General features: G+C 37.1%; 1 pseudogene across 1 annotated transcript; it reads left to right on the top strand.

Annotated features, from left to right (window-relative positions):
* The first annotated feature begins 17,732 nt into the window (after positions 1-17,732).
* Positions 17,733-18,468, top strand: LOC104665248 (annotated as a pseudogene). Its single transcript, XR_748389.2, has one exon. The product of XR_748389.2 is annotated as a peptidyl-prolyl cis-trans isomerase A pseudogene (transcript).
* The last annotated feature ends 1,527 nt before the right edge of the window (positions 18,469-19,995 follow it).

Below are 19,995 nucleotides of genomic sequence, written 5' to 3'. Positions count from 1 at the left end.
TTTTTAACAAATATGTGGTATGCTTTGCTAAATACTGTAGTTTGCTGGTCACAACACCTTTAATTGATTCTGGTTCTAACCCATGGTCCACATTTTCCTTTCGTTTTTGTCATGGACATCACCAAAACTGAATACTATTTTTTGGTCTCCCTGCTTTTGTCTTTGCTCCTGGTCAATTTATTCCCAGCTCTTCAGCTATGGGTTTCTTGTTAAATGTAATCCAGTTCATGTTAATCCTCTGTTCAAAACTCTCTACTGATTGCAAATTATTCTGAGTAAAACATCAAATTCTGGACCACCAAATACAGGGATGTCCATGGTTGGCTCCTCTCTGAACACATCTCCTGTTGCTTCTCTCTTGTATTGTCTGCTCTAGCCACATTGTCTTCTCTGCTGTTTTTTGAACACATCAGACATGCTCCTGCTTCAAAGGCTTTTCACCCACGATTCCCTCTGCCTGGAACATTGTATGCCAAGACATGCTCTCTCCCTCGTTGTCTTCAGGCTTTACTCAGCTACCTTTACTCAGTGCTCAAAATTTTTGGCCATTTTAATTTACTTATGGACGTCATAAGAATATAGATTGCTTTTTTTTTTTTTTGTCTACTGTTACATCTTTTGTTAAGGTTGCTAAATTAAGAAGTGTGATAGTTATCTAAAATACACCAATTTTAAAAATTATAAATATCAGATGTTTTTCTGTAATTCTGAAATATTAGAAGATTTTCTATGGATATCTTTTAAAATAGCAATACCTTTTATTTTATTAAAGTTTTTAGCCTGTAAAATGTCACACAGATAAGTGTTTCTCCGTAAAACCCAACCAAATTTTCTTAGAGTCAACCTTTACCTTTCTTAAGCCCAGTTTAATAGAATCTCATCATTTAAACTTCATGCCCTCTTCATGCCCTCATTCACCTAATTGTAGTCAAATACGAGTTTAAAATGCATTTTATTTGAAAAGGATATAACACATTTTTAATACATATTGAATTTATAAGCTTAAAAATTGCTTTGTATAGATACAGAGGTTAGGAAAGGAAAACTTAAGAAGTTTTGCTCTGATATAAACAATTATATAATTAGTATTACTTAGATTCTATACTGAAGCAAATATATCTTTTCCAATATCATAAAAAAGTCATTTGCAATTTTATTTTCACATATTTTTATGAAAGAGCATATGTAACAGATGTATAAATTATTTTCATAAGTGAAAATTTATACTATTCTATTATTATCAAAATTCCAGCAAATCTGAAAGTTCTACAAAATATATAAAGCTTAAGTGACAGTTTTTACTTAGCTAATTTAACTTTATCATCAATCTTTAATACAGATATTAAAACTGGTTTGTTCTGAATGATGAACATGAATGCCAAAAAAAGTAAAGAAGTGTACAGTGTGCCGAAACTAAAGTAAAATGAAAAGATATTTTTTCCTAGAATATAATAGCTTGCATTTTGTAGCTTTGATCTTTAAAACAAAATCTCAGAAACAGTTTATGGTTTTCTTTATTGGCTTTTGGCAAGACTGCATACAGAAATGACCTGTTTTGCTCTATATTCACTGTAGAGTTTCTAGAATATCTTCTGTTTACTTTGATATATTTTTCTTCAGATCTTTGTTTTTTTAGGAAGTGAGAAGTAAACCAGGATTTTTTAATATCTTTCTTATAATCATCTTTTATTTTCTTTAAATTTTTTCCCTTTACAAAAGAAAACCAAAGAGAAAAATTGTTTTTACTTTCTTTTTATATATATCATTTCTAAGTTGGCATTATATTTTTAAGGTAGGAATATAAAATGTTATATCCAGTTCAATTTAAGCTCTTTGGTATGTTGGTTCTGATGCAAGAAATTAAGCGTGGTGAATATAAAAGCTAGAACATGGAAAAATTTCCAAGTGAAGAAAATGACATAAGTAAAGGCACAACTGTGAGGAATTTTGGACAGATTTGGGCATCCTTGACTGAGCTGCCTTATATGAATTGAAGAGGAAAAGTATAAGCATAGACTTGCATGTTAGGATCATGTGAAAAGCACTGAATACCAGGTTAAACTTGATAGCAAACAACAAAATAAAGTGTTTTCAAGAAACAGGGATGGGAAAGAAGTATGCGTACATTATGTAAAATATTCTAAAGGGTGTGAATGTGACATTGCAAAAGTGAGTGGGTACTTTCTCAGTGTATGAAGGGAAAAAGCATAGCAATGCATGGACAAAGACTCAACTTTCTCTTACACGCACACACAGACACACTCACACACACATTAACACACTGTAAGTTTTTCAGTATACCCATGTTCAAGTATAGATAGAAGAATGTATTATCATGGCTGGTTAATTGAGTTAAAGGAGAAATTGATTGGAGCTCAATTGTTACCGCAATAATGTTCATAGCAAACAACATCAAAATCGCACTGACTGGCAACAAACAAAATTAGTATATTCTCACTCACATGTTGGCCAGAAGCAAGGATGACATTTAGATACAGATGTACCTCAAATGTCTCCTTTTTCTCCTTGACTAATGCCATCTCAGTGCATGTATTCTCACAGTAGATGGCAGAACCATTACAGGTGCAAATGAGAACAGGCAATAGCTATTAAGTGTTCAGCTTGGTACTAACCATTTTCTGTCTTCTGTCCACTTTCCATTGGCCCAAGCAAATCATATGGATACCTGATATGGTTTTACTTTGTCCCCAACCCAATCTCATCTTGAATTGTAATGGCCACAATTCCCACATGGTGTGATAGGAACTCAGGAGGAGGTGATTGAATTATAAGGGCGGGTCTTTCCTGCACTGTTCTCTTGATAGTGAATGAGTCTCATGAGATGATAGTTTTAAAAATGGGGTTTTCTCTGCACAAGATCTCTTTTTGCCTGCTGCCATCCATGTAAGACATGACTTGATCCTTCCTGCCTTCCACCATGATTGTGAGGTCTCCCAGGCAATGTGGAACTGCAATTCCATTAAACCTCTTTCTCTTCCCAGTCTCAGGTATGTCTTTATCAGCAGCGTACAAAGGGTCTAATACAGTACAGTGGTACCAGTAGAGTGGGGCACTTCTGAAAAGATACCTGAAAATGTGGAAGCATTTGAGCTGGGTAATAGGCAGAGGTTGAAACAGTTTGGAGGGCTCAGAAGAAGACAGGAAAATGTATGGAAGTTTGGAACTCCCTAGAGACTTGTTGAATGGCTTTGACAAGAATGCTGATCATGATATGAACAATAAGGCCCAGACTGAGGTGGTCTCAGATGGAGATGAGGAGCTTCTTGAGAACTGGAGTAAAGGTGACTCTTGTTATGGTTTAGTGAACAGACTGGCAGCACTTTGCCCTGCCCTCAAGATTTATGGAACTTTGAATTTGAGAGAGGTGACTTAGACTATCTGATAGAAGAAAGTTCTAAGCAGCAAAGCATTCAAGAGGGGACTTGGGTGCTGTTAAAGGCATTCAGTTTGAAAAGGGGAACAGAGCATAAAAGTTCAGAAAATTTGCAGCCTAACAATGGGATGGAAAAGGAAATCCCACTTTCTGAAGAGAAATCCAAGCCTGCACAGAAATTTGCATAAGTAACAGGGAGCCACATGTTAATCCTAAATACAATGAGGAAAATATCTCCAGGGTATGTCACAGGTCTTCATGGAAGCCCCTCATGTCACAGAACCAGAGGCTTATTAGGAAAAAGTGGTTTCATTGGCCAGGCCTAGGGCCCCTGTGCTGTGTGCAGTCTAGGACTTGGTGCTCTGTGTCCCAACTGGTCCAGCCATGATTAAAAGGGACCAAGGTAAAGCTTAGGTCGTGGCTTCAGAAGATGCAAGCTGCAAGCCTTGGAAGCTTCCATGCGGTGTTGAGTCTGGGAGTGCACAGAAGTCAAGAATTAGTGTTTGGAAACCTCTGCTTAAATTTCAGAAGATGTATGGAAATGCCTAGATGTCCAGGCAGAAGTTTGCTGCAGTGGCAGGCACTCATGGAGAACCTCTGTTAGGGCAGTGCAGAAGGGAGATGTGGGGTCAGAGGTACCACACAGAGTCCCTACTGGGGTACCTCCTAGTGAAGCTGTCAGAAGAGGGCCACTTTCCTCCAGATCCCAGAATGGTAGATCCATTGACAACTTGCACCGTGCACCCGGAAAAGGCAAAGATACTCAATGCCAGCCCATAAAAGCAGCCAAGAAGGAAGCTGCATCCTGCACAGCCACAAGGGTTGTGCTGCACAAGACTATGGGAACCCAGTTCTTTCATCAGCGTGACCTGAATGTGAGACATGGAGTCAAAGGAGGTCATTTTGGAGCTTTAAGATTTGACTGCACCACTGGATTTTTAACTTGCGTGGGATCTTTAGCCCATTTGTTTTTTATTGTATTTATTTATTTATTTATTTATTTATTTATTTATTTTTATTATTATTATTATACTTTAAGTTCTAGGGTACATGTGCATAACGTGCAGGTTTGTTACATATGTATACTTGTGCCATGTTGGTGTGCTCCACCTATCAACTCGTCAGCACCCATCAACTCATCATTTACATCAGATATAACTCCCAATGCAATCCCTCTCTCCTCCCCATTCCCCGTAATAGGACCCTGTGTGTGATGTTCCCCTTCCCGAGTCCAAGTGATCTCATTGTTCAGTTCCCACCTATGAGTGAGAACATGCGGTGTTTGGTTTTCTGTTCTTGTGATAGTTTGCTAAGAATGATGGTTTCCAGCTGCATCCATGTCCCTACAAAGGACACAAACTCATCGTTTTTTATGGCTGCATAGTATTCCATGGTGTATATGTGCCACATTTTCTTAATCCAGTCTGTCACTGATGCACATTTGGGTTGATTCCAAGTCTTTGCTATTGTGAATAGTGCCGCAATAAACATATGTGTGCATGTGTCTTTATAGCAGCATGATTTATAATCCTTTGGGTATATACCCAGTAGTGGGATGGCTGGGTCATATGGTACATCTAGTTCTAGATCCTTGAGGAATTGCCATACTGTTTTCCATAATGGTTGAACTAGTTTACAATCCCACCAACAGTGTAAAAGTGTTCCTATTTCTCTACATCCTCTCCCAGTTTCTCTACATCCTCTCCCAGCACCGTTTCCTGACTTTTTAATGATTGCCATTCTAACTGGTGTGATATGGTATCTCATTGTGGTTTTGATTTGCATTTCTCTGATGGCCACTGATGATGATTATCTTTTCATGTGTCTGTTGGCTGTATGAAGATCTTCTTTTGAGAAATGTCTGTTCATATCCTTTGCCCACTTTTTGATGGGGTTGTTTGTTTTTTTGTTGTAAATTTGTTTGAGTTCTTTGTAGGTTCTGGATATTAGCCCTTTGTCAGATGAGTAGATTGCAAAAATTTTCTCCCATTCTGTAGGTTGCCTGTTCACTCTGATGGTAGTTTCTTTTGCTGTGCAGAAGCTCTTGAGTTTAATTAGATCCCATTTGTCAATTTTGGCTTTTGCTGCCGTTTCTTTTGGTGTTTTAGACATGAAGTCCTTGCCCATGCCTATGTCCTGAATGGTACTACCTAGGTTTTCTTCTAGGGTTTTTATTCTAGGTATTAGGTCTAACATTTAAGTCTCTAATCCATCTTGAATTAATTTTCGTATAAGGAGTTAGAAAAGGATCCAGTTTCAGCTTTCTACTTATGGCTAGCCAATTTTCCCAGTAACATTTATTAAATAGGGAATCGTTTCCCCATTTCTTGTTTCTCTCAGGTTTGTCAAAGACCAGATGGCTGTAGATGTGTGGTATTATTTCTGAGGACTCTGTTCTGTTCCATTGGTCTGTATCTCTGTTTTGGTACCAGTACCATGCTGTTTTGGTTACTGTAGCCTTGTAGTATAGTTTGAAGTCAGGTAGCGTGATGCCTCCAGCTTTGTCCTTTTGACTTAGGGTTGTCTTGGCAATGTGATCTCTTTTTTGGTTCCATATGAACTTTAAAGCAGTTTTTTCCAATTCTGTGAAGAAACTCATTGGTAGCTTAATGGGGATGGCATTGAATCTATAAATAACCTTGGGCAGTATGGCCATTTTCATAATATTGATTCTTCCTATCCATGAGCATGGTATGTTCTTCCATTTGTTAGTGTCCTCTTTGATTTCACTGAGCAGTGGTTTGTAGTTCTCCTTGAAGAGGTCCTTTACATCCCTTGTAAGTTGGATTCCTAGGTATTTTATTCTCTTTGAGGCAATTTTAAATGGAAGTTCATTCCTGATTTGGCTCTCTGCTTGTCTGTTACTGGTGTATAAGAATGCTTGTGATTTTTGCACATTAATTTTGTATCCTGAGACTTTGCTGAAGTTGCTTATCAGCTTAAGGAGGGTTTGGGCTGAGACAATGGGGTTTTCTAAATATACAATCATGTCATCTGCAAACAGGGACAATTTGACTTCTTCTTTTCCTAACTGAATACCCTTGATTTCTTTCTCTTGCCTGATTGCCCTAGCCAGAACTTCCAACACTATGTTGAATAGGAGTGGTGAGAGAGGGCATCCCTGTCTTGTGCCAGTTTTCAAAGGGAATTTTTCCAGTTTTTACCCATTCAGTATGATGTTGGCTGTGGGTTTGTCATAAATAGCTCTTATTATTTTGAGGTACGTTCCATCAATACCGAATTTATTAAGCGTTTTTAGTATGAATGGCTGTTGAATTTTGTCAAAGGCCTTTTCTACATCTATTGAGATAATCATGTCGTTTTTGTCTTTGGTTCTGTTTATATGCTGGATTATGTTTATTGATTTGCGAATGTTGAAACAGCCTTGCATCCCAGGGATGAAGCCCACTTGATCATGGTGGATAAGCTTTTTGATGTGCTGCTGAATCCGGTTTGCCAGTATTTTATTGAGGATTTTTGCATCGATGTTCATCAGGGATATTGGTCTAAAATTCTCTTTTTGTTGTGTCTCTGCCAGACTTTGGTATGAAGATGATGTTGGCCACATGAAATGAGTTAGGGAGGATTCCCTCTTTTTCAATTGATTGGAATAGTTTCAGAAGGAATGGTACCAGCTCCTCCTTGTACCTCTGGTAGAATTCAGCTATGAATCCATCTGGTCCTGGACTTTTTTTGGTTGGTAGGCTATTAATTATTGCCTCAATTTCAGAGCCTGCTATTGGTCTATTCAGGGATTCAACTTCTTCCTGGTTTAGTCTTGGAAGAGTGTAAGTGTCCAGGAAATTATCCATTTCTTCTAGATTTTCTAGTTGATTTGCATAGAGGTGTTTTTAGTATTCTCTGATGGTAGTTGTATTTCTGTGGGGTCGCTGGTGATATCCCCTTTATAACTTTTTATTTCGTCTATTTGATTCTTCTCTCTTTTCTTCTTTATTAGTCTTGCTAGCGGTCTGTCAATTTTGTTGATCTTTTCAAAAAACCAACTCCTGGATTCATTGAGTTTTTGGAGGGTTTTTTTGTATCTCTATCTCCTTCAGTACTGCTCTGATCTTAGTTATTTCTTGCCTTCTGCTGGCTTTTGAATGTGTTTGCTCTTGCTTCTCTAGTTCTTTTAATTGTGATGTTCGAGTGTCCATTTTAGATCTTTCCAGCTTTCTCTTGCGGGCATTTAGTGCTATAAATTTCCCTCTACACACTGCATTAAATGTGTCCCAGAGATTCTGGTATGTTGTATCTTTGTTCTCATTGGTTTCAAAGAACATCTTTATTTCTGCCTTCATTTCGTTATACAGCTAGTAGTCATTCAGGAGCAGGTTGTTCAGTTTCCATGTAGTTGAGCAGTTTTGATTGAGTTTCTTAGTCCTGAGTTCTAGTTTGATTGCACTGTGGTCTGAGAGACAGTTTGTTATAATTTCTGTTCTTTTACATTTGCTGAGGAGTGCTTTACTTCCAATTATGTGGTCAATTTTGGAATAAATGTGATGTGGTGCTGAGAAGAATGTATATTCTGTTGATTTGGGGTGGAGAGTTCTATAGATGTCTATTAGGTCTGCTTGGTGCAGAGATGAGTTCAATTCCTGGATATCCTTTTTAACTTTCTGTCTCGTTGTTCTGTCTAATGTTGACAGTGGGGTGTTAAAGTCTCCCATTATTATTGTATGGGAGTCTAAGTCTCTTTGTAAGTCTCTAAGGACTTGCTTTATGAATCTAGGTGCTCCTGTATTGGGTGCATATATATTTAGGATAGTTAGCTCTTCCTGTTGAATTGATCCCTTTACCATTATGTAATGGCCTTCTTTGTCTCTTTTGATCTTTGATGGTTTAAAGTCTGTTTTATCAGAGACTAGGATTGCAACCCCTGCTTTTTTTTGTTCACCATTTGCTTGGTAGATCTTCCTCCATCCCTTTATTTTGAGCCTATGTATGTCTCTGCATGTGAGATGGGTCTTCTGAATACAGCAGACTGATGGGTCTTGACTCTTTATCCAGTTTGCCAGTCTGTGTCTTTTAATTGGACCATTTAGTCCATTTACATTAAAGTTAATATTGTTATGTATGAACTTGATCCTGCCATTATGATATTAACTGGTTATTTTGCTCGTTAGTTGATGCAGTTTCTTCCTAGCCTCGATGGTCTTTACATTTTGGCATGTTTTTGCAATGGCTGGTACCAGTTGTTCCTTTCCATATTTAGGGCTTCCTTCAGGGTCTCTTGTAAGGCAGGCCTGGTAGTGACAAAATCTCTAAGCATTTGCTTATCTGTAAAGGATTTTATTTCTCCTTCACTTATGAAACTTAGTTTGGCTGAATATGAAATTCTGGGTTGAAAATTCTTTTCTTTAAGATTGTTGAATATTGGCCCTCACTCTCTTCTGGCTTGTAGAGGTTCTGCCGAGAGATCTCCTGTTAGTCTGATGGGCTTCCCTTTGTGGGTAACCCGACCTTTCTCTCTGGCTGCCCTTAAGATTTTTTCCTTCATTTCAACTTTGGTGAATCTGGCAATTATGTGTCTTGGAGTTGCTCTTCTCGAGGAGTATCTTTGTGGCGTTCTCTGTATTTCCTGAATTTGAATGTTGGCCTGCCCTACTAGGTTGGGGAAGTTCTCCTGGATGATATCCTGAAGAGTGTTTTCCAGCTTGGTTCCATTTTCCCCCTCACTCTCAGGCACCCCAATCAGACGTAGATTTGGTCTTTTTACATAATCCCATACTTCTTGCAGGCTTTGTTCATTTCTTTTTCTTCTTTTTTCTTTAGATTTCTCTTCTGGCTTCATTTCATTCATTTGATCCTCAATCGCTGATACTCTTTCTTGCAGTTGATCGAGTCAGTTACTGAAGCTTTTGCATTTGTCACATGTTTCTTGTGTCATGGTTTTCATCTCTGTCAGTTCGTTTATGGCCTTCTCTGCATTAATTATTCTAGCTATCAGTTCTTCCACTCTTTTTACAAGATTTTTAGTTTCTTTGTACTGGGTACATAATTCCTCCTTTAGCTCTGAGAAGTTTGATGGACTGAAGCCTTCTTCTCTCATCTCGTCAAAGTCATTCTCCGTGCACCTTTAATCCGTTACTGGCGATGAGCTGCACTCCTTTTCATGGGGAGATGCGCTCTTATTTTTTGAATTTCCAGCTTTTCTGCCCTGCTTTTTCCCCATATTTGTGGTTTTATCTGCCTCTGGTCTGTGATGATGGTGATGTACTGATGGGGTTTTGGTGTAGGTGTCCTTCCTGTTTGATAGTTTTCCTTCTAACAGTCAGGACCCTCAGCTGTAGGTCTGTTGGAGATTGCTTGAGGTCCACTCCAGACCCTGTTTGCCTGGGTATCAGCAGCAGAGGTTGCAGAAGATAGAATATTGCTGAACAGCGAGTGTACCTGTCTGATTCTTGCTTTGGAAGCTTCCTCTCAGGGGTGTACTCCACCCTGTGAAGTGTGGGTTGTAGGTCTGCCCCTAGTGCGGGATGTCTCCCAGTTAGGCTACTCAGGGGTCAGGGACCCACTTGAGCAGGCAGTATGTCCCTTCTCAGATCTCAATCTCCATGTTGGGAGATCCACTGCTCTCTTCAGAGCTGTCAGACAGAGTTGTTTGCATCTGCAGAGGTTTCTGCTGCTTTTTATTTTTGTTGTTGTTGTTGTTGTTGTTGTTGTTTAGCTGTGCCCTGTCCCCAGAGGTGGAGTCTACAGAGACAGGCAGGCTTCCTTGAGCTGCTGTGAGCTCCACCCAGTTCGAGCTTCCCAGCGGCTTTGTTTACCTACTTAAGCCTCAGCAATGGTGGGCACCCCTCCCCCAGCCTCGCTGCTGCCTTTCAGTTAGATCGCAGACTGCTGTGCCAGCAATGAGGGAGGCTCCGTGGGCATGGGACCCTCCCGGCCAGGTGTGGGATATAATCTCCTGGTGTGCCCATTTGCTTAAAGCACAGTATTGGGGTGGGAGTTACCCGATTTTCCAGGTGTTGTGTGTCTCAGTTCCCCTGGCTAGGAAAAGGGATTCCCTTCCCCCTTGTGCTTCCCAGGTGAGGCGATGCCTCGCCCTGCTTCAGCTCTAGCTGGTCGGGCTGCAGCAGCTGACCAGCACTGATTGTCCATCACTCCCTAGTGAGATGAACCCAATACCTCAGTTGAAAATGCAGAAATCACCGGTCTTCTGTGTCTCTCGTGCTGGGAGTTGGAGACTGGAGCTGTTCCTATTCAGCCATCTTGCTCTGCCCCTAGCCCATTTGTTTCAGCCAATTTCTCCCATTTGGAATGGCTGTATTTATGCAGTGCCTGTAACCCTATTATATCTAGGAGATAACTAATTTGCTTTTGATTTTATAAGCTCATAGGCTGAAGGGACTTGCCTTGTCTCAGATGAGACATTGGACTGTGAACTTTTCAGTTAATGCTGAAATGAGTTAAAACTTTGGGGGACTGTTGCAAAGGCATGATTTGTTTTGAAATGTGAGGACGTGGGATTTGGAAGGGGGCAGGAGTGGAATGATATGGTTTGGTTTAACTAAAATGTACCATGTGACATTTGGCTTAAAAATCCATTTGTGAATTTATATGCTCAATGAAAAATTAATTAGGGTGAGATTGGTTTTCTCTAGATATATTTGTTCTCGTTGGTTTTTATTCTTATTTTAATTTCAGCCTAAGGGCAGTGCCTCTATTGGTAAAATTGTGAATAGTTAACATGCTCAGTGAACATGATCTCTAGATTTTAGTGCCCTTACAGATGAGCAAACTTGGCAGCTATCTCACCTTCACTGTTTTTGCAACCACTTGGATTTTCCTCTTTCCTGAAGCACTTTTTAAAAAAATATTTATTTATATAACCATTCCCATGTGAAAAGTAAAACTTCCATGTATTGTATGTGCTTGGACTTCATACCTACATACCAAAATGAAAAAACTAAATATCAAATATCTTTATAAATCATTATCAGTGAACTAGAAATACATAGTAGGGTATAGGAAGGGATGAATATTCATGAAAAATAGAATATGTGGCATGTAGTACAAGATATGACAGTATTTTAAGAAATAATTGCAACCTATGATTTCAGGGAAATATTTTGTTAGATAAATGACAGGATAGGAATCAACTTTTTTAAATCAATTGTTTTAGGCTACCAGCTTATGAAGAAGATATAATTATATAAATAAAAAATAAAAGATCAAAATGACAGCAGTAATTTTTACTCTTTTGGACCAATAGATCAGATGTTGTAGCCATAAGAAGCCATTCAATAAACCTCATATGCCCCATTGAATGCCATGAAAGTTAATCAGATCATTGTTCAAATCCAAATATTTCAATATTATTTTGAAATTATGTGACATTTTAAGAAAGCATAACTGGTAAAAATTTTTATTTTTCTATTATAAGTGACATGTTAAGAAAGCATAGCTGGTAAAATTTTTATTTCTCTCAAAGGGTTATCAAGTATATTTTGACTTTGTAATCAGTACTCTGAAAGATTATTTTTGTAATTCTTTCTCTTTGTGATGAGCCAGATGGTGGCATCATTTTCTTTCAAATTGTAGCTTTGAACTTTATTATCTAAATATTTTGGTTATTTATGTCACAATAGATTCTGAGTGGTGTTTTTATGGCAGATTTTAGTTTACACAGATTTATAAAATGTCAACTCTTTGGCATCTTGCTAAGAGATGAGGATAAAACGATGAATGTTGCCTGCCCTTACAAAACTTTTATTTTGCTGAGAGAGGCATAACTTTCAAATAAATAATTAAAATTATTGTTTTATAACTGTAGGGCTATTTAAACTGCATAATTAAAAATCATCATCCCCTCCATGGCCTGACTAAGGAGGTAAGATTCTATAGCTCTCTGATGGGCAGGATGTTGGTGAAAGCCCAAATTTCCCAGATCAGCATCCGTGGTTAGAGAAATACCAATGTGGAGAAGCAACATGGTGTGTCAGAAGTCTGGGTTCTCACACATGTGATTGCATCAGTATAACATACTAGACTGGGATCTGGGTCCTGCATCTCAGCCTTATACAAGGTTGGCTGCCTGAGAGATCAGCAGTTGCTGGTTTCCATGGAGGTTCAGAAGAGACCAAACTTCAGGGACCTCATGATAGGAAAATTGACTCTTATTTCTTATTTATTCAAGGTGTTTACAACCCATTCTTGCATAGAATCACATCTGAAAATATTTATTATTTTTTATAAATATTTCCAATTGGTTTGCAGCAGTTGGCATTTCAATTTAGTCCTGCTCGACTTTTCAGCACACATTTCTAAATGCTATGCTATGATGACTTTAGCATCATTCAGTGTATATTCATTCATATTTGGGAAGGGTAAGGTGATCTTTTATTCCAGATAGTTTGGGAAAAATAAGGTGATCTTTTTTTTTCCCCCTTCCATTTTCTGAAGTAGTAGAAATGACTGTATAAGAAACAAAAGAAAGGGATTATATTGCATTCTATTTGCAATAAAGAATGGAAGAAACAACACAATGCATTTGCTAAATAGGTAGTGTTGAAGAAAAGTAATATTCAAAATCATAGACTATAAAATATGTTGAATATACCCAAATATGTTCTTGAAATTTCTGGGCTAAATTTTGAAGAAAGAGAAGAAGAAAGACTAAATGTTTTGGTCATTTAAAAAACTTTTGGAGTTTGTAGCTGAGGCAGATGTAACATAGTTCATGCAATTTGAGAGACATTTTCAGTTCGAAATCAATCTAGGCATTACTTCCCTATCAAAATTCCAAGAGCATTACAATTATTTTATTAAGACAAAGAACGAGATGAGAGAGTACACACAGCACCTTAGTAAGAACTCAGGATGGACTCTATTCCTAGGCTTTGGTACTCAGAATATGTTGGAGGCTGTAGGGGCCTTACAACCTGCATAATTGAAAATAGAGATAGCTAACATATTGGAAATACATTTTACAGAGACCTTTAAGTAAGCTTATGTTTCTCTCTTTCTTTATCATCAAAGGAAATATTGCCATGTGGACCAGAGTGGAACAAGATTCTCACAGAACAGAAATTTTAAATGAATCAGAACCTCTGAGTAAAAGAGTAGAATAAATAAAAAGGTGGAATCCAGTAGAACCCTCAAGTTTCAGGACTTGGTAACTGAGTATATACTTAGGCCACTAGCCAAGATGTGAAATGGATAGTAAGAACATATCTTTTACGAACATGATTGGTTCCATTTGTGATATTTTGAGGTAATTCAGATGATTAATAAAAATGCAGTACGATGGAGACATTTAGTTGTATTATGAATCCAAAAGCTAAGCAAAGGCTGAAGACTAAGCTGTCTAATTAGCAGAACATTAAGAAGACAACGAAGTAACTTAAGTCCTGGCCAATTCTGTGAGGAGCTTGAAAATACAAGAAAGACATAGTTTTTCATTTTAGAAAAGCAACATGCTGAAACGTATAAATGCATTTTGGGTTGTTAAATTCTTATTATTGTAAAATATTCTTGATTTTTTAGTCCTTTCTGTAATTTTCATCTATGATTTTATCTCTATATGTTCTAAATATAATGAATCCAAGCATTACACTTCATCTATAATAACCACTTCATCTATAAGGACCTAGCTGAGCTAACTACTCCAAGTTTCTGAAATATTTTGAACTTACTGGTTGATACCTGTTTACTTGATTCGTGTATAAATTTCGAAATATATCTAAAAAAATTGAAACTGTATGGAGATAAAAAAATTAAGTCTACACAGTCATGCAATAAGTATTTGGTATATTTTGATACAAATTTAATTTGAATATGAGTATGATATATAATCTGTATCCATTCAATATATAGACATATATTATGTATATCTATTCAACATATAGGCATATGTTATGCACTTCATCAATGCATACAAAAATAGACAAAACTAACACACACTGCGATGCTGTTACTAACATTAAATCTTAGACAAAGTGATTTAAACAATACAAATAGGAAGCCAACAAAATTCTTATTGTTGTAGATAATTCTACATTCCAGTTTCTTTTTTCTTGGAGGGTTGCTATTTATTTCATTGTCTTGACTTTTCTCATTTACATCTCTGACAACACTGGCTTTTGTCATTTCTCTGCTGGTTTATTGCATTTACCTATGACTATCTGCCCTAACTTCAGTCTTTTCTTGGCTTAGAAATATTGTCTACTTAACTGAAGAAGAAATTACCCCCCAAAAAAATCTGACCATGTAATTATTAACTCTAAATCATTGATAGTGTTCCATTTCCTCAGACAGGGAAAGGAGTTAACGTTTGGTAAGTAACTAGTATGTGGGAGAAATACAGAGGCGTCTTGTGTGATTAAGCTTCATTGACTCAGTTAGCTGAAATTGTTATGGAAGAGCAAATATAAACAACAGACAAGCTGGGAATAGAAATACCTGTAAGTAAAATACATTTTGTGCATGTGGAAACCAGGTGTTTGGATTGCTTCATACTAGAAAAACAAAAACAAAGCCAATGAATTCAAAGATGACTCAAATATTAAGATCACAGGAACTCTGGTAAATTGTATTAATCTATCCCAGGATAATCTTTCCACTTTTTGCTTTGTATTATATCTCTTCTCTTTCCTCAGGATATTCCATCATAAATTATTTATTCTCAGTCTTGTATATTTACCTCTTTTCCCTTTCTAACAGATAATTATCCTCTAAGTTAAATTCATTCACTCAATTCATTCACATTCTTTCAATGGAGCTGGATGTATAGATAGATAAATGGATAAATAGATAGATATGTACCTACATATGTAGATATATAGATCTCCCACTTGACAACTCATGGTCCTGGAGCTATTGCACTTTGTCTTTTTTCTTTCACAACCAAATATTGAAGATTTTATCCATAATGTTGTACTAATTCTCTAATCTCTCATTAATTCTTCAGAACACTCGCTTCTTGCTTTCATCATAACACTCTTCTGAAAATGGGAAATATCACTATTTTTTTCAAATACTTGTTACTGCACACAATTGATTATTTCATCTGCCTTTGCTTCCCCCCCCCCCCCCCCCAGAGGGAGTCTTGCTCTGTCACCCAGACTGGAGTGCAATGGCGTGATCTCAGTTCACTGCAAACTCCGCCTGTCTGGTTCAAGCAATTCTCCTCTCTCAGCTTCCCGAGTAGCTGGGATTACAGGTGCCCGCCATCATGCCTGGCTAACTTTTTTATTTTTAGCAGAGACAGAGTTTCACTATGTTGGTCAGGCTGGTCTCGAACTCCTGACCTAAAGTGATACCCCCCCACCCCGGCTTGGCCACCCAAAGTTCTGGGATTACAGGTGTGAGCCACTGCACCTGGCCTGCCTTTGCTTCTTAACAGCATTCAGCCCTGTTCACCATTTTCCATATTTTGAAGTGTTTTATGTCCTTGAGTTTAATAATGCAGCCTCCTCGGCCTTCCACATTACTTGTCTGGTCATTATTTCTCTTCTATTTAAAGATAGCATTCTGCAAGTAGCCGCTTTATTTGTTACTCTTCCTCTAACACCTTTATTTACCCCTTTCTGCAGGAAAGTCACAAATTGAATTTTACCTAGACCAGTGTACTCCCACAGAATTATCCACTAAGATGGAAAATTTTTTATATTGGGACTGACCCAAATAGTAGCCATTAGCTACACTTGGCTATAGGGTACCTGACATGAAGCTAGTGAGATTGAAAAACTGAATTTTAAATTTTATTTTAATAACCACATGTCTACGGGTTACTGATTGGACCATACAGATCTAGACCTCCCAACAGTCTATTTGGCATTACCTCTTGGATGTCTGTACACCACCTCTCACTAAAGGAATCAGACTGAATTCATCTTCCTCCTATTCAAATTTGCATTTCCTCTAGATTCTACAACTTGTCTATTATGTAAACTGAAAATCCAGGAGTCATCAGACAATGAATGCCCTCTTCAATTTTCCTGTGGACTTTCCCTTCAAAGTACATCTCAAATCAGATCACTTCCCTGATACCTACCAGAAATCACTCAGTCTAACTACTATTTTTGTCTGTTTTGCTTCATCAGCCTCTTACTATTATCTAATTTTCCTAATTCATGTTTAAACACACCACAGAGTGCTCTTGATGAAACACAAATCTGCTGGCATTCATTGGCCCTACCCCCATTCCTATCTATCCAATTTAAAACTTTCTGAGAGTTATATGTGTTTTAAAGTGCAGACACAACTCTTTAAAATGGCCTAAAAGAGTTTTACGTTTTGAGGGTCACATGTACCTCACTGGCCTCTTCTCAAAACACATATACTCTTGTTCAATGTAAAGACAATGTTAAATACATAATTGTTCTTAATATTTGCAATACCTTTTATCAACTTATTTTTTTTTATATCTATCTGGTTTAATGCTCACATTCTCCTAAGCTGCATCCATTCCAGCCACACAGGGTTTTTTGTTTTGCTTCGTTATGTTTTTCTTTTTTTCATTTTATTGAACACACTATACGGCCTTCAACCACAGGGTCCTGAAACACATTTCCTTCTTTTTCATTGTATCCAATTTCTATCTAAGCATCTCTAATCTAGCTCTTTTTATTTATTACACATTTTGCAAAAAGCTAATAAAGTTGAAGCTTCAGAGTCTCTCCTTTGCATAGGCTGCTTCCAAGACTGTGTGCTTAGTTTGATTATTTTTCTTAAAGTGGGCTTACAAGTTTTGTTAAGATTCTGGTCACACTAAACTAGACCCAATGATGGCCACAAAATACAACAATTTTGCTTCTTAATCTTTGAAAATATCTTAAGATAATTGCCAAGTGGACTAATTCTGATAATGAATTGGGAGAAATCTCTCTAATCTAGTATTTAATTTTTGTAAGATTGCCTGGAGCTTATTCTGTGTACAAAGTCTGAAGAAGAAAATGAGTTTTTGAGAGGTTAACACATTTTTCCTTGGCAATCAACTAGTGATTTTCTAACTACAATCTAATTCTTCTACTTAGTAGAGAGCTCTCACATGCTTTATATCTCAAAGAAGAAATGTTGAAAGTATTAGTATATTGTTATTCTGTTATAATATGCTTTTATCTTACAAATTGTATTGCTAAAAGCTTTTGAAAAATAACACAAATAACAAAACAATGATTTAATAAATAAAATGTAATGTGCATTCAATTGGCTTTTAAAATGTAATCACATCTATATTTTAATAGTAACTTTATATATTATTTGAAGTAAAAAAGAAAATTACTCACTGGTTATTCAAGGTAATTATTTTATTCAGACTAAGTAAAAAAGATATCAAATATATTTTATTCTCTCTTGCTTAAAAAATCATAAAAGCGGCTTTGCAGACGCTGCCGCCGAGGAAATTCTTGTAGTACTAGCCATGGTCAACCCTACCGTGTTCTTCGACATTGCCGTTGACGGCGAGCCCTTGGGCCGTGTCTCCTTCGAGCTGTTTGCAGACAAGGTTCCAAAGACAGCAGAAAATTTTCGTGCTCTGAGCACTGGAGAGAAAGGATTTCGTTATAAGGGTTCCTGCTTTCACAGAATTATTCCGGGGTTTATGTGTCAGGGTGGTGACTTCACACGCCATAATGGCACTGGTGGCAAGTCCATCTATGGGGAGAAATTTGAAGATGAGAACTTCATCCTAAAGCATACAGGTCCTGGCATCTTGTCCATGGCAAATGCTGGACCCAACACAAATGGTTCCCAGTTTTTCATGTGCACTGCCAAGACTGAGTGGTTGGATGGCAAGCATGTAGTCTTTGGCAAAGTGAAAGAAGGCATGAATATTGTGGAGGCCATGGAGCGCTTTGGGTCCAGGAATGGCAAGACCAGCAAGAAGATCACCATTGCTGACTGTGGACAACTCGAATAAGTTTGACTTGTGTTTTATCTTAACCACCAGACCATTCCTTCTGTAGCTCAGGAGAGCACCCCTCCACCCCATCTGCTCGCAGTATCCTAGAATCTTTGTGCTCTCGCTGCAGTTCCCTTTGGGTTCCATGTTTTCCTTGTTCTCTCCCATGCCTAGCTGGATTGCAGAGTTAAGTTTATGATTATGAAATAAAAACTAAATAACAAAAAATAAAAATAAAAAATAAAAATAAATAAATAAAAAAAATCATAAAAGCAGATTGTAAATTCAAAACAATAAAATTTGTTATCCTTTATTTCATTAGATTATATATCTGCTACAGTGCACTGGACTTTGAACAAAAAGGGTTTGAACTGTGCAGGTCCACTTACGCATGGATTTTTTTAAGTAAACATATAGGACAATTTTTGGAGATCTGTGACAATTTGAGAAAGCTCACAGATGAACTGCCACCCTAGAGATACCAAAAATAAATAAATAAATAAATGAATAAGAAAATGTTGTGTATGTCATGTATGCAAAAATATATGTAGATATAAGTCTGTGGCATCATTTCCCACCACAAAATATACACAAATTTTTTATAAAAAATTTAACAGTTATAAAAACTTAACACGCACAAACACAGAGAGTACATGGTGCCATTTGCAGTGGAGAGAAATGTAAACAAATATAAAGATGCAGTGTTAAATTATAACTGCATAAAATTAACCATAGTACATACTGTACTGCTGTAATAATTCCATAGCTGTTTCTCATTGCTATTGCAGTGAGCTTAAGTGTTGCAAGTATATGCTTAAAACACCATGTGATGCTAATCGTCTCTGCATGAGCAGTTCATTTCTCCAGTAAATTGCATATCACATATAAAGTGATCTCTCGTGGTTCTCACGTATTTTTTATTGTGTTTAGCACAATACTGTAAACGTTGAATAACATCATGGAACTCATGCATAGTGCCACTAGTGATGCTGGAAGTGCTTCCAAGTAGCAGAGACAAGTCATGACATTACAAGAAAGTTGCTTGATATGTACCAGAGATTGAGGTCTGCAGCTGTGATTGCCTGCCATTTCAGACAGAAGATTCACCTTAAAAAGAGATAAGGTAAACTTATGATGTCAATAAATACAGTACATTACTGTAAATACATTTTCTCTTTCTTATAATTGTCTTAACCATGTTTCTCTTCTTTAGCATACCTTATTGTAAGAATATACATAAAACATATAACATACAAAATATGTATATAATACATATAACATACAAAATATATGTTAAATGACTATGTTATCCATAAGGCTTCCAGTCAACATAAACTATTAGTAGAGATGCTGTTGGGGATCCAAAAGTTATAAATGAATTTTCGACTGTGACAACAGTTGGAGATGGGTCAGTGCCCCTAAACCCTGCATTGTTCAAGGGTTAACTGCATTTAGAATGGCTCAATTAACTTTTTCATTGTAAAAATTGAGCACTGTTTTTTACATTATAAGCAATGGCTGGCATTTACTCTTCAAATATGGGTTCTCTATGGAATGCTGAGAACACGTATGAAAAACCGATCAACAATGAACAGACAAGTGGGTTTACTTATCCTTTTATATATATAAAATATATATATATAAATATATAACATGAGAGGTAATAATTCCTTATGTATTCATGGAAGATGTAAAAATGCACAATGATTTAGAGGGAGAGGTTTTTGAAAGTTTAAACTCACACAAAAATTGT

Source organism: Rhinopithecus roxellana, chromosome 4, assembly GCF_007565055.1.
Source record: "Rhinopithecus roxellana isolate Shanxi Qingling chromosome 4, ASM756505v1, whole genome shotgun sequence".
NCBI lineage: Eukaryota > Metazoa > Chordata > Mammalia > Primates > Cercopithecidae > Rhinopithecus > Rhinopithecus roxellana.
The sequence above is the reverse complement of the archived record's forward strand: the minus strand, read 5'-3'. Positions and strand labels throughout refer to the sequence as shown.